General features: G+C 44.1%; 1 protein-coding gene and 1 long non-coding RNA gene across 8 annotated transcripts in view; one reads left to right on the top strand and one right to left on the bottom strand.

Annotated features, from left to right (window-relative positions):
• ADAM12 (ADAM metallopeptidase domain 12) overlaps positions 1–15,075 on the top strand; it is a 407,749-nt gene that overhangs the window by 203,200 nt on the left and 189,474 nt on the right. The gene's annotated exons all lie outside the window — the stretch shown is intronic.
• LOC128352347 (uncharacterized) overlaps positions 5,261–15,075 on the bottom strand; it is a 28,742-nt gene continuing 18,927 nt past the window's right edge. For 4 of the 7 annotated variants that reach the window (XR_008320342.1, XR_008320343.1, XR_008320337.1 and 1 more), the window contains one exon: positions 10,222–10,909. This is a non-coding gene — a long non-coding RNA (uncharacterized LOC128352347). The other 3 variants (XR_008320339.1, XR_008320338.1, XR_008320341.1) reach the window with 3 other exon arrangements.

The following is a 15,075-nucleotide window of genomic DNA, read 5'->3' on the forward strand; positions in this document are numbered from 1 at the left end:
ATAAGGAAGCTGCTCCAGGTCACTGGAAATCTGAAGAGCCTTTGGTGGGAAACTTTGTCAAAAGCTTTTTGGAACTCATTCCCCCCTCCGTCCTTTTCTCCTGTCCTTCGATTGGTCACTTCAGCTGTGGTTACTGAAACTCTTCTCATGATCAGTGAGAAGAGATTTAGGGCTAACTTCAGGGAAGGAGGGTTAACCTTCCCTTCCCTGCAGACAATCCTCCATTAGTCTCTGGCTGGCGAATCACCAGCCCAGATGAGCAGCAGCTTCCCTGCAGAACTCGTGCACGTTGCATGGGTGCTCTAGGGTTCGGGCGTTCTGGAGGTTGGGTGCAGGGAAGCACCACTGTGCAGCACCACAAACCCAGAGACCCAATTAGGCACCACACAAGTGAGCCAGTGCATTACTGGGAGCCCCTCCCAAGAGTGTCTGCCGTGGCTACAAGCAGCCATGGCAGACACACCATCACTTAGCCTCGTTTTTGGGCCCGCATGCTCCCAAAACCTGGGTTAAGCAGCGGGCAATTTAAGAGGCCTTGCTGCCAGCAGGAGCCACGTGGCTCCCAGTGGTCCTCACACACAGCGAAAACCAAGCTGAGCTTTCCTAGCCTGGTTTTTGCTATTTGTGTGAATAGTTTCACTGTATCTAACCTCAGGTGTTTCCAGCTGCTTGAAATAGAGCATTGGTAATGGTGCTTGGTTATTGAAATGCGTTTGCTCAATTTTGTAAGATCTGTTGTTTATTTTATTCTCCTTTATGCATTAAAGAAGCCTTGTTTCTAGAGAAACAGATATTACAAATTCACTATAAGTCTCCAGTGTGCATTCTCATCACAAGGAAAGAGATCCTCTAAAGAAGCAGAACTCCCAATATTCACAAAAGTGAGATGAGACAGCAACACCTGAGAATATGAGTATGCCGTTATATGCATGTCATTTTTTTGTGTGTGCTCATGTGTGTATGTTTTAGCTTTATTCGTTCCCTTTATTTACTATATTGATACCCAGTTTTCCTTGTCTTTAGTGTTGTTGATTTAGATTTTTTTTTATTTTTTTTAAATTTATTTTTACATTTTATATCCCACTTTTCGTCCAAGGAGCCCAGCGGGAGCCCAGCGTCCAAGGGATTTGAACCCGGGTCTCCGCGGTCCTAGTCCAGCACTCTAGCCACTACACAACACAGGTTCCTGGCCATTTGGGACTTAGAGCTAGTCATCCTTATCCAGTATGTCAGTGGAGTTGCATGAGAACAGATGTGACTTGGGGTTCTTGCACCTGTAGAATATTGTCCAACTTGGCAATGGGGCTCTAGCTCAGTTGTAGAGCATCTGCTTTAATCCCTGGTATCTCTAGGTAGTTCTGGGAAGGACCCCTGTCTGAAACCCTGGAGAGCAGCTCCTAGACAGTACTGAGATAGATGGACCAATATTCCCAGTATATGGCAGCTTCCTATGATATTGGCCATAGGAACATAGGAACATAGGAAGTCTTATACTGAGTGAGACCATTGGTTGATCTAACTCCTGCTAATTGGGCAAAGAGGCACCTTTTAAAGTGGGAGTTCTTCTATATTTAGCAAGGGGAGAGCAACTATTCCTATCCATCCCCAGCACAGCATCTCTCCATTTTTTTGCCGACCTCTACCTTATATTTCCTTTTAGATTGTGAGCACTTTGGGAGAGGGAACCATCTTATTTGTTATTTTTCTGTGTAAACCACTTGAACATTTTTTCGGTGCAAGCCACTTGAGCATTTTTACTGAAAATAGTATAGAAATATTTGTAGTAGCTCAGTATTGTCTGCACTGATTGGCATCGACTCTCCAAGGTTTCAGGCAGGAATTTTCCCCATCCCTACCTGAAGGTTCCAGGGATTGAACCTCAGACCTTCTACATACAAGGCAGATGCTCTATCATTAAGCTACAGTCCTGCCTGTAGATCTACAATCTAAAGTAGACTTGTCATGAGACAAAAGTGAAGGAAGAAGGTCAAGGACAATGGAAATAGTAAAGTATTGTTCTCTTGTGTGTTTAACTCACAAATCTACCTCATATTTGCAGAATACAGTAATTATATTTTCCAACATCACCCTAACTTTTGAAATCCTGTACAATGAAAGCATACTTTTAATAACCATATATCACTTGAATGAAATATATAATGAGTTTGACCAACACAGTTACTTCTGTTCAAGCAGTCATGGAACCATAAACATCTGACAATGCAATGTTAGCTTAGAATGAAAAATGTTTTTGAGCTATTGGTTAGCAGAAATAATTAAAATCATTTATATGGGATAACTGTCAAATCTGTGTCAGTGGCAGAATGTCATTATAAAGTAATTTCTTCCTTGAATTGAAGAGAAAATTACTTGTCCCTGCTGAGGCTGCTGAGAGTGGCAAGGTTTGTTCCTCTTGGCACACTGGATACACAATAACGAGGGTATTTCCCCCCAATGAAATGAAGTGATATGATTGGTCTGAGAAAGGAGAGGAGGTGGACCCATATAATTGTGTTGCCCTAGCTTTCCAGTTTAGTCAGCACTCTTTTCTTCATGACTATCCATTCGGCTTGCTAGTTCTGTTCTGGCAGGCTCCTGTGCAATTAATACTGTGTGATAGATAGAAGTTAAGCGGATGTAGTTTCTCCATATTTGTGCCTTGATGGTGGGAAAACCTGCACCTGTTGATTAAGCTGTTAACTTAATCAACAGGAGATTTAAGAGCCTCCTGCCCGGAAAAAAAGGGATAGCCCAGGTTACCTAGAAGTTTCCAAAGATTCTGAGCAAAGTGAAAATCAGTACACGTCCTGGGCTGAAAATGAGAATGTTCTCTTTATTCCCATATATATTCATGTTGAATGTGACTTGAAAAAAAGTGGCTTTGTTTTAATGACAAGCAGGACATTAAACATAATATCATTTAAGAAATGCTAGAGTTCCAAAAAGAATTTTGCAGCATCATAAAGAATGTCCCTTGTGTGAGCTTGATACAACAAAAGTTACATTTAAAGGCACAACATATATCTATGGTACACAGCATGTTAAATTAGCAACTTAGTAGAACCTGTGATAGCAAGATAAGGGGATACAACTCAAGCTCAAGGTAAGGATACTGAAATTAATGTAATGGAAATATGCAAGAAGCTGACTTCTGCCAGATAGTTTTATTTTGGATCCAGTGCCTAGAGAGGCCAATTATGGATATTGCAAATACAACTGAAAATAATATATGGCATTCCTGGAAGAGTAGCCACAGTATGGGATCTTTTTGAAGACCTTTAATCAACAAGGCTGAAAGCAAATATCTTCAGTGTCCTTACATCTGGGCAAACCTGCTTCACTCTATCATCTGTGTGTTTCAAAACAGGACCTCCCTTGGGAGGAAAAAGAAGGATTGTGACAGGATGAAGTGACTGGAATAAAAATATAGAAGCTCTTCTCACGATTAGTGAGAAGAGCTTCTGGTGGGTCTGTTGGGAGAGCGGACTTAGCCCTCTGTCCCCGCAGATGATAAGGCCTGCAGCCCTGGGTGGCTGGATTGGCCGCCCACATGACTACCGGCTCCATCATGGAGCTGGTGGGGGCTGTGGGAATTGGGGGCCGCATGGCCCCCAGAAGTTTCAGGATGCCCTGCGCGAGTGCATGGGGCATTCTGGAGAAAGCCGTGAAGCCAAGAGGCTGGCTGCAGGTCAGGGGTCTACTGGTGTGTTGCCGCATGCCATGGTGGCACACGTACAAAAACTGGATTGGCCGACCAGGGCTTCCACTTCACCTGTAGAGACAGGTGGCCAGCTGGCCAGCACTTGTATATTGGGGGAGGGGGAGTCCCTCTCCTGTGGAATGCTATGTGCAGCCCTTCGGATCCCAGCCACTGTTGGGGTTTTCCCTTCTCCCCTGTATGAAAACAAATTTAGAGAAAGGAAACTGTCAATGAATTAAAACAGGAATATACCATCTATATATGATGTAGATATAATGTAATTCTGAACCTTCTGCGGCAAGAGTGGCTAACCTGCAGGGCCATCCTTAGGGTGGGGCAACCGGGGCAATTGTCCAGAGCCCCACGCTGGCACAGGCCCCACTCCTGGCACACTGCAGTGCAACCTGCCTTCCTGTCTCCCCCAGTCCCAGCCACTTATCTTTCCCCACAGCCCAGCTGGAGCCAGCCTTTGGTGTCCGTGTGCAGCTTGAAAGGCTCCCAGGCAAGCTGCTAGAGATCTGTCTTTCCTGGCTCTCCGCAGTTCGGTGGGTGGGTGGCACTTCCAGAGAAGCCTCCATGCAGGCCTTGCTGAAGAAGCCTGAAGCAGAAGCAAGGAAGCAGGCAGGCAGGCAGAGTGTGTCCTACACCAGAGTTCTTTGCAGACCATCTGCCTAGCCCGGCCTTACTAATGGAGGTATAATGTGATTTCCTTTTTGTGACTATTCTCCCATCCCCTTGAATATTTAGGGATTGGCTTGCCATAGGGCTTTGGTATTGAGGGTATTTGGTATGCAGGGCAGGGTGGAAGGAATATGTATCTTTAAATTGGATTGGATTGGACAAATTCTTGGTTTTAATTTTTTTCTTTAATTTTAAAACCCCCACTCAAAAAGTCCTATAAGTGGCTTGTAATTTTCATGGCAGAAAATTACAAAAATGTCTGGAACTGAAGGCCCCCCCCCGCCCCCTTAGACCATCATTCCACCCCCATATGGAAGAATCTGCCCTTTGCCTTCATAAAAAGGGGTAAAACACCCCTCTTTTAGCCCCAGCTTTTAGATCACCTGGAATTACTTGGCATAGGGCTTTGGCATTGAGCAGAGATGTAGGGCAGGGTGGGTGGAATATGTATATTTAAACTGAAGTGGAGTGGACAAATTGTTGGTGGGGGTTGGTTTTTATTTTTTATTTTTTAAACCCACCCAAAAAGTCCTATAAGTGGTTTGTTTCATGGCTGAAAATTTCAAAAATTACAAAAACTTCTGGAACAAACAGTATATAATATTTACTTATTTATTCATTCATGTATGAATGCGCTGTGCTCAAGTTGATTTGCAACCCAGAAGGTCTGAGAACTGTGAAGCATGTGTTGTGCTTTTTAAAACAAACAAACATTTCTTTAGAAATGCATCAAGCTGGTTGGGCATGTCCAAAAACCTCACTCACACTATTTACACTGTATGTCATCAATCAGTATGATTCTGTAATGATATGAAATGTTAAGGAGGCCCCGCTGATTCACCCCCAGCCCCGCACCCCACTAGGGACAGCCCTGCTAACCTTAGACTCTCCAACTGTTGTTGCACCCCAGCCACAATTTGTTGTCGCTACAGATGACAGGAGGTGTAGTCCAGCAGTGGCTGAAGAGCCTCATATTGGCTACTCCTGTTCTATGATATGATGGTTTTCATACAACCTTTACAGTGCGGTCCTGTAATTGTGCTCAAGCTCTTCATACGGAATGAAAGTTTCAGCCATTCTGTTCTCTGTTTGATAGCATCATTTTATATTTGAGTGAAAAGTATATCTTTAACAGCATGAAATAGATCAAGTCTCCTCTTGACAGTTTTTCAACCCACTCTTGCATTAGTTAGTGGAAGTACCTCATCTGAATAGCACTGCACAACTATTAAGAAGGAAGAGAAATTTATGAGTACGGTCAAAACAAATGATGTTTTAAAAGGATGCATTAAAGTATTACTTTTGCTCATTGCAATGTCTTTCCATATTCTCAAGCATGCTCAACGTTTGAATATTTCCTGATGAACTCTCTTTGACTCAGAATCATAGAATATTGAGTAGTGTGCATGCATAATTCCAGTAACTTATTCAGCATGCCTGTTCAACATACAAAACTAATCTGAAAGTTCAAAATTTATGTGTATATTTTAGTAGATGACTAAGTAAAACATATGCATTTCATAAGATACATGTTCTCAAGTACAGAACCAGACTAAGGAGAGAAACAGTCTAAGGACAGTGTTGGATCAAAGGAATCAGGAGACTCAGCAATTTTATTGTATTTTATTTTTTGTCCTGCTAAAACTAGTACAAATAGGTAGAGCCATATTTTGGATCATATTTCTGTCTGATTTTATTCTTCCAAGCTGCAGTGAAAAATCACATAATGCCTCCAAGTCATAATAATGCAAATAGCAGATACTGGCCACAATCCAACACCAAGTTAGGTGCACTTAATCCTGTTGAAATTGGAGTATACGGAACTCTTGTGATAGATTGTGAATATTTTCTGCAAAATGCATTAGTTTTTTAATATTCCTTTACACTGCTATGTTACTCTAAATTTTTCTTAATGAAGCAAATGTATTAAAATATCTTCCAAGCAAGCAACATGTATGGAAACCTTATCTGAATAAGTGACATTATATGATCACATGAACAACAAATTGACTGGTACTGCTTATCATCTTTTTAAAAATGAACATTACAATTTACGGATAACACTGCTTTACAGTCATTTTTAATGCCTGATAATATACTTTACATGGCATACTGTGATGTTCTTATAGCCTCAATCATAATGTAATTTATACTCTGCTATTATGCAAAGATCAAAGAGGAATGATAAATATCCTTAAGCAGCAGTCTGTATTGAATAATACACAACTAGAAATATGGTGAAAATGTGATGATTAACTCTGGTAAAATTGTCTGGGATCTCCAACTCATTAATATATAGATCAGGGGTCCTCAAACTGTGGCCCTCCAGATGTTGCTGAACTACAATTCCCATCATCCCAGCCACAATACGTTGTAGTCGGGGGTGATGGGAATTGTACTTCAGCAACATCTGGAGGGCCACAGTTTGAGGACCTCTGATATAGATAGTACCACATGGTCAACCAATCAAGAAACTCCAGATCTCCAAAATAGGTGTATCTCCCTTTTTGCTGAAAACAGCTCCATCTAGCATGTGGCCATTTCCCTATGTTGACCATTTACCTATCTTTACCCAAATTAGTAATGGAGCCTGTTCAGTAGAGATGTGCACAAATCGGCTTTTGTAATTCAATTTCAGCATGAATAGAATTGCTCTCAAATACTTGAAATACTCGAATCAATTTGTTGCAACAGCCAGCCACTGCCAGTCATTTCAATGAATCAGCTCAAAAGATTTGAGTGATATGACCATAGGGAACAATGGGGAATGCTGATCTCCCCACTGTTCCCCACGGTTAGGTCCTAGGGAGACCAAAGTTGTTTGGGTGGTAGGGCATGATGGGTGCAACCTACCACCCAGCCACAAAAGAAATTGGCAAGTGTGTAGTTTGTGGGGGGGATTCAACTTTCCCTCCCAAAAAAAACATATGATCCTAAGCAGGGTTTCTTTGAGAAAGATTTTTTTTTTTAAATCATGGCTTGCACATTTCTTTTGAGGGTTGGGTGGTAGGTAGTAACCATCATGCCGTACCATCCAACCCACTCTGGTACCTACCAATGGGGAACATTGAGTTCTAATTTGAGTTCCCTATGGCTGAAACAAGCAAAGTGCACAAATTTTGCAACCCTGCCTTGAAAAACACTGAAGAACAGAAGCGCACAGTAACTGTGCTGCAGTAACATAATTGGCACAAGTTGTCCTCTCACACACAACTAAAACTCCTTACTTCAGCATTGCAACATCTGCCACAGCAGCACCCTTAGCATCCAGCAAGCACTAAGCTCAACTAGAACCATGTCTCCAGCCACATTTTAACTAAGTACACCTTGCAATGCAGAATGCACCTTGCAGATCAGTGAGCTGAAGCAAAAGTTATTCTCAATGCCAGACATGGAGCAATCATCAAGAAATATGATACACAGAGCTGCCATTGTCCTTTTCTTGCCTCAGCACCATCTCACAGACAAGTTCTGTCTTTGTCAATCTGAGAGCCAGCAAAACCAGATAGTTAGCAGCAAGGGATAGCACAGCAAGCATATTATACTTAGTTACTCAGTGCTGAGAAAACCACAAGTTTTGTCCTCATCCTTGTCTTCAAATGCTGCTAATTGGCTGGTTCCTAAGGCCCCTGGATATGTAAAAGCCATCTTTTGGGACATTGCTGGTGGCAGAACAAATTGGTGGATATCTACAGGTGAAACTCGGAAAATTAGAATATCGTGCAAAAGTCCATTAATTTCAGTAATGCAAATTAAAAAGTGAAACTGATATATGAGACAGACACATTACATGCAAAGTGAGATAAGTCAAGCCTTAGTTTGTTATAATTGTGATGATCATGGCGTACAGCTCATGAAAACCCCAAATCCACAATCCCAGAAAATTAGAGTATTACATGGAACCAAGAAGACAAGGATTGTAGAATAGAACAATATCGGACCTCTGAAAAGTATAAGCATGCATAAGTATTCAGTACTTGGTTTGGGCCCCTTTTGCAGCAATTACTGCCTCAATGCGGCGTGGCATGGATGCTATCAGCCTGTGGCACTGATGAGGTGTTATGGAAGACCAGGATGCTTCATTAGCGGCCTTCAGCTCTTCTGCATTGTTTGGTCTCATGTCTCTCATCCTTCTCTCGGCAATGCCCCATAGATTCTCTATGGGGTCAGGTCAGGCGAGTTTGCTGGCCAGTCAAGCACAGTACACTGTATACTTTTCGGAGGTCCGATATTGTTCTATTCTACAATCCTTGTCTTCTTGGTTCCATGTAATATTCTAATTTTCTGGGATTGTGGATTTGGGGTTTTCATGAGCTGTACGCCATGATCATCACAATTATAACAAATTAAGGCTTGACTTATCTCGCTTTGCATGTAATGCGTCTGTCTCATATATCAGTTTCACCTTTTAATTTGCATTACTGAAATTAATGGACTTTTGCACGATATTCTAATTTTCCGAGTTTCACCTGTATGTGTGCCGCATAATGGTTGGATACAAACTGAGCCTGCTCGGCTGCCTTAGTTATTTGTGGGCATTGTCAGTAACTATGAACCCTTGGTGAAGGTTTGGCTGCCTGCACAGCTATCCCTCCACCTGGCAATCCATGGCTGCCAATAGCTCACCTGCCATGTAGTCAGTGTCCAGCACTTCCACATGCAGCACAGCCCACTTGTGCATCGCTGTATAGGAGGGGCTAGCCACACTACCAGCAGCACATACCACCACCAGCAGATGTCCCCTCGCTCTCCTCTCCCCACCAGTGTGCTGTGAGGGACAGGAAAGCAGTGTACCTCCCACTGGAACTGATCCACAGATTCAGAGTGAAGTGCACGCTTGTGTTAGGCACTGCTGCACAGCAGCCCTGACACAGCCTCCGTGCATGCCTAGTACAGGGAGGGCACCAATGGCCTGTTAAAGGTGGTGTGTGAGTGGATATTGTAGTTGGAAGAATGCAATCAGAGCAGCCAGCAGAAGTCAGTATTCACCACCCGGAATGGCTGGTCGTCCAAAGCGGTCATCGCCCCAGTGGCTCAAGTGATGAGACGAGGCTCCGGGCGACCAGACCGCTTGCCCACTGACTGCTGCACAGGCAGACTACCACTTGGGAACAGGAGCAAGTGCCACCAACTGAGGCAAAGTTAGTACCTATTGATATGCTTCCAGCAAGAGCCAGAGCCCCTGTGTGATGCCTTTGCAGGTGCTTCAGCATCCCTGTCATCCCACTTACTCCTCCTGACCTGTGCCCTGTAGTGGATGCAGACAGCATGGTGAAGGTAACCATGGCAGAGCTCAAAAGTGGTCCCACACCATGCTGCTATTGGTCCAGGACTGTTCTGGTGGTGAGAAGGGGCTGAAAAGGTCTTGGAACAACTGGAATGACTTCTGTCTCCCTCATCAGTCCCAGACCTGGGGATGGGTGGGGAGTTGAACTGCCAACAGGGCTTGGGGAGGATGGGGAGAGTGATCTGGCTGGGCTAGCAGCTGACAACACCTCCTCCTCCATTGCCACAGGAAGAAGAGCTTCTTCCCTAACAGGGGAGGACCTGCCCCTGCCCAATTCTACCTCAGCCAGCACAGGTGGCTGTGCTGTGGGACCAGGGTCCTCTGGAATGGTGAACTTGCATGGCACCACAGCAGTAGGGACTACTTGGGGAGTAGGTCCCTCTCACCATTGCCCATGGCAACCAGCAGCATCACCCCTCCCTCTGCCTGGCAATCTGCTACTGGCTCTACTTCGCACCCTCCCAGACATCTTGTTTTTTGTTGTTTGTTTTTAAACTTGTACCCAAACTCTCATGGGGTGAGAGGGAGAGAGAAAAGAATCACCTTAAATGTATTTATTTAAAATATTTATTTATTTATTTATTTATTTAAAATGTTTATACCGTGCCCCTCCAGGACACTACTGCTCAGAGCGGCTCACAACAATAAAATAGATGCAATGTAAAATGAAAGTAATAAAATTAACCAAATTAAGTAAACAAGTTAAAAGTCAGGCTAAAACCACAATCAGAATTAAGTTTCAAATTAAAAGTTATTTTAAAAGCTAAAAAATTAGAATTATAAAAACTAAACACTATAACCAAAAATGGAGCATTAAAAGGCCTCTTTAAAAAGATGTATTTTAGTTGAGGGAGAGAGCATGGCGAAGCTCTTCAAGGAGGAGGTTCCAAAGATAAGCGGCCACAACCGAAAAGGCCTTGTCTCTAGTCCCTGCCAACCGGATCTCTATTAGTGGCATGGTCATGAGCAGGGCCTGAGATGATGAGCAGAGGGGCCTGGCAGGTTCATATGGGCGAATCCAGTCCGACAGGTATCCTGGCCCCAAGCCATGTAGAGCTTTAAAAGTCCAAACCAGCAGCTTGAATCTAGCCCAGAAGTGGACTGGTAACCAATGAAGCCGCCGCAGGATGGATGTGACAATTGCTCCCACGAGCATCCTTGCAGAAACATTCTGGACCAGTGGAAGCTTCCGAACAGTCTTCAAGGGCAGCCTCACATAGAGCGCATTGCAGTAGGCCAATCTGGATGTTACCAAAACATGAGTGACTGAGGTCAGGTTCGACTTCTCCAAGTAGGGTCGCAGCTGGTATACCAGCCGTAAAGGGAGTGTGGGGTTGGGGTGGCGTATTTATGTTTTTTGTGCCATACACAGCACTGTCTATAGCAGGGATTCTCAACGTTGGGTCCCCAGATGTTATTGGACTTCAGCTCCCATAATCCCCAACCAAAGGCCACAGAGGTTGGGGATTATGGGCATTGAAGTCCAATAACATCTGGGAACCCAACGCTGAGAATTCCTGGTCTATAGCACTGTAGTGCACACATAGAAGCTATAAAAAATAAAAATAAAATAAAGAAGCAGGCTTTATGGGGTGTGTGTGTGTTTAGTGCAAGATAGCTGAAGGAAAGGGAAGGAAAAGGGCAGGGAATTACTGTGGCCTCTCTAACCCAAATCCACCTCTCTTGTCCTACAGTCCTGCCACTACTCACCTAATCCTCCTGGCCCAAACTAGGCCCTATTTAAGAACTCTTAAGTTCTAATAACCTGACCAAAGGGGGGGGGGCTCTCACCTTCTGGTGTCTTCAGCTGGGGGCTTCCAATGTGGCGTCTTCAGCTGGAGTCCCCCCCCCGTACTTTCTGGCGGATAGGCCAGCCGGCCTGCTTCCTTTCCCCCCACCCCTGCTTCTCACTCCCTACCCCACGGTTTCTGGTGGGTGGCCAGGCAGCCCACTTCTTCTCTGCCCCACCCTCACACTGGCTGGTGGGCTGGCAGGCCGGCCAGAAAGCTTGTCCGCCACCTCCTCCTGCCCGCCCGCCCACTCCTGGTAGCTGCTGTCTCCTCCTGGCGCCCCCACTGCCCGCCGCTGCCTCCTGCACCCGCTGGCTGTGCCTTGCCAATCTGCTGCCTCCTCCAAGCGGCCGGGCCGCCTGCCGCCACCTCCTGTTCCCACCAGCCAGGCCGGGCCAGCCCACCACCTCCTCCCCCTGCCCGCACCACCACCGCTGCCACCTCCTGTACTTGCCAGCCGGGCCAGCCCACCGGCTGACCAACTACTGTCTCTATTGTCACCTCCATCGCTATCCTCCAGGCAGCTGCTTGCAAACTCTCGTGAGAGCTGTCACATATGGGATTAGCAATGGGTATGTTTACGAAAATTATATATAGAGATTATAGTTTCTTCATCATTCATGCCACAGATACCTACAGTAGGGATACTGTAGTAAGATACTGTAAGTACTGCTTTGCTGCTGCTTAGTAGTCGAGGTGGGGAAGGGAGGCCTGATGTTATTAGAGTGGATAGTTCATACTGGAAGAGGCATCGGATGAGGTGGGGCTACAGAAGACGTTATAGAACATATACTTTGCCTTGAGAGTGGCTAGCGATGTCCTGTGAGAGTGTGGGATAAATGACCACCCTGCAGGCAGCAAAAAATGTTTTCAGTTACTAGAAATATTTAGGAATCTTGGCAACGTGCATCCTTGAAATTTTCTAGCTTACTAAAAATGCAGCAGTGATTAAGAATCTTCTTCTCCCTCTCATATAGTTATTTGTTCTTGGCCTGAAGCCACTTCATTAACAGCTGATGTACACATTACACATGTTCTTAAAGAGCCATTAGCTGACATGACATGCTATGCAACACCAGCATTTCTGACCCACTAGAGCTGATGCAAAAATCAACACAAGTGTTGTGCAATAGCGCTTTTGTGCACCGATCTAAAATAGCATGTGCACATTTCACAGCACTACTTCCATAGTTTCCAATAGAAGTAATGCAGTGCTCTTGCACAATACTGCCAGGGCTGGCTTTTGCATACACAGCAGCCCCAGCAGGTCAGAAACACCAGTGTTACATTGCGTGCCATGTCGGCCATTATGTTAGCTATGCAGTGTGCCACTTATACGTGGTGACTTAACATGTCCGGTTAAAATATCTAGCACAGTTTGTCACATAAAGCTTTGTAACTGTACAGTCTCCAAAGCAATGATAGACTCTTCCAAGAACATTTGATATTGTAATGAAAACTCTCCCCATAGTTTGGAGAGGCATGGAGAGTTTCCATGTGTAAAAGCATTGTACATAGATAAGATAGAGTACCAGCCTTGATTTTGTGTGTCATTCACCAAACATCTGTCATTGCTCCATCATCCAATGATTCCAGTGGCTCTAGGGCCTTAATACAAGAGTTCAGTTTTGAGAACACAGTGCATGATGAACTCACATTTCCTTTTTAATTGTGAAAGGCATTGATAATGCTGGGAAGTGGTTGCTACAGTATAATTGTACTGAAGCATAAAAGGCTTTACCATTTTCTTGCCTATTTCTTAAGGTTTTATTTTGCTCCTCTTCCCCTCTGAGGTCATATTTAAGCATGTATATTTCAATCTCTCAAGGTTTGTTTTGGTTTTTTGTTTTAACCTGATTGCAACATTATATTTCCTCCATGGAAACGCGCTGGTGTGTTACAGATAGGCTGTTATAAAGTGGAGACATTGAGTGGGAAAACATCCAAACACATTTTGAATCACTTTAGATAATTAAACAAGGGGAAGAAATATGATGTGTTTAAAGAATAAGCAGTAATTGTATGACTTGGGTGATGTTCCATGCAGGTGCAGGGGAAACACAATAACATGCTTCCCTCATTCTTTATATTGTAATGAGAAACAAGGGCTGGGAAATGCCATCGCTGAATATTCACAGATATTCTTAGGAGCCAGCGATGGCAAACAGCAGTACATTTAACAGACCTGTTTATTCCTCAGAATCTATGTGATAATTAGAGTGGTGAGCAACTGAATAAAGAACAGCCACTTCCAATATAAAGGTCAATATGACCTAGGAGAAGATGCTACAGCATTAATGGGTTATGATGGCATTAACAGGCAGCAATTTCAGTAAACTCTTCAAGTAATTTCTCTCTTCTTTGTCTCGCCAAGCTCTAATGAGTGTGAATGATGCACATCAAGGGTTTTTGCTTCACAGATAGAGAGTAAGCTGATAAGACGACAGTTGCTCCCTGCCAGCAGGGCTGGCTTCATCTTAGTCAGGTTCAAGTAAATCCAGCTGGCTATGGAAGAAATGGCATGTGATGCTAGGAAAGCAATGAAACACTGTTGCCCCACTGCTCAGCTTGGCATGGTATATCTGTGTGTGTGTGTGTGTGTGTGTGTGTGTGTGTGTGTGTGTGTGTGCATGTGCGTGCGCTCACACACACATTCTAAAGCTGATCCAAAAATTATCTTAGAAACAGTATTGAAAAGATTCAAAGATGCCAAAAAAATTCAGGACAAAATCTGCCTGCTAGAAACCCGATCAAACCCCACTTTTTGATTATGCATAGTACACAAACACTACACAGGCATTTTCCAACTTTTCTCCACAGCCTGAGGACTAGAAACCTGAGGCTTTAAATGAAATCTGAGATTCGTAGGAAGTTGAATATAGCATCAGATCTCAATACTATGATTTGTTTAGTGTCCCCTGAAAAACAAACCATAATTACTGGAATGGTTTCTTCATTCAGGAGTAAGGTAACTGGTATAGTTCTGAACTGCATGTTCTGAAACTGTTTGAGACATTAGCCCTCTTTAGACATTATAGAGCACAGGGGTGATAATGGATGCAGCTTGGAAAATGGGAAGAAAGGGCCACCCCAGAGCTGTCACTCACCTCCTCCAGTCTGCCACTCACGGTTATGTTTCTGTTGGAAAGTGGAAGCAATGTAACTGTGACAGCCAGTGCTTCCATGAGCAGCAACCTTGGGTGATCCAGGTTGCTGCTCACAGAAGTGCTGGCCATCACCGTTCCATTGCTTCCACCTTCAGATGAATGGTGACGTAACCATGAGTGCCTGATTGGAGGAGATGAGTGACATCTCTAGGGTGGGACTTCTGCCCCACTTTCTGAGCTGTAACTGTGAGCACCATTGTGTTCTGTAATGTCTGAAGAGGATCATTGTGTCAATTACGACAACTTATAAAGACTCATCAAGTTAATGATGATCAAGAGAGAACATTGTATTACAGGTGGCCCTCAATATCTCAGGTTGGACATTTTTTATCTTTCATGGGTCACCTTCCTGTACACAAACTTAGTTATCATGCAGGGGAGGGTAGTTTTTGAGGCTGTTCTCATGACCACTGGAAAGTGGGCTAAGGGAGCCCAGCCTGCTTTCCAGCA

This window comes from Hemicordylus capensis, chromosome 3 (genome assembly GCF_027244095.1).
Source record: "Hemicordylus capensis ecotype Gifberg chromosome 3, rHemCap1.1.pri, whole genome shotgun sequence".
In the NCBI taxonomy this organism is placed as follows: Eukaryota; Metazoa; Chordata; class Lepidosauria; order Squamata; family Cordylidae; genus Hemicordylus; species Hemicordylus capensis.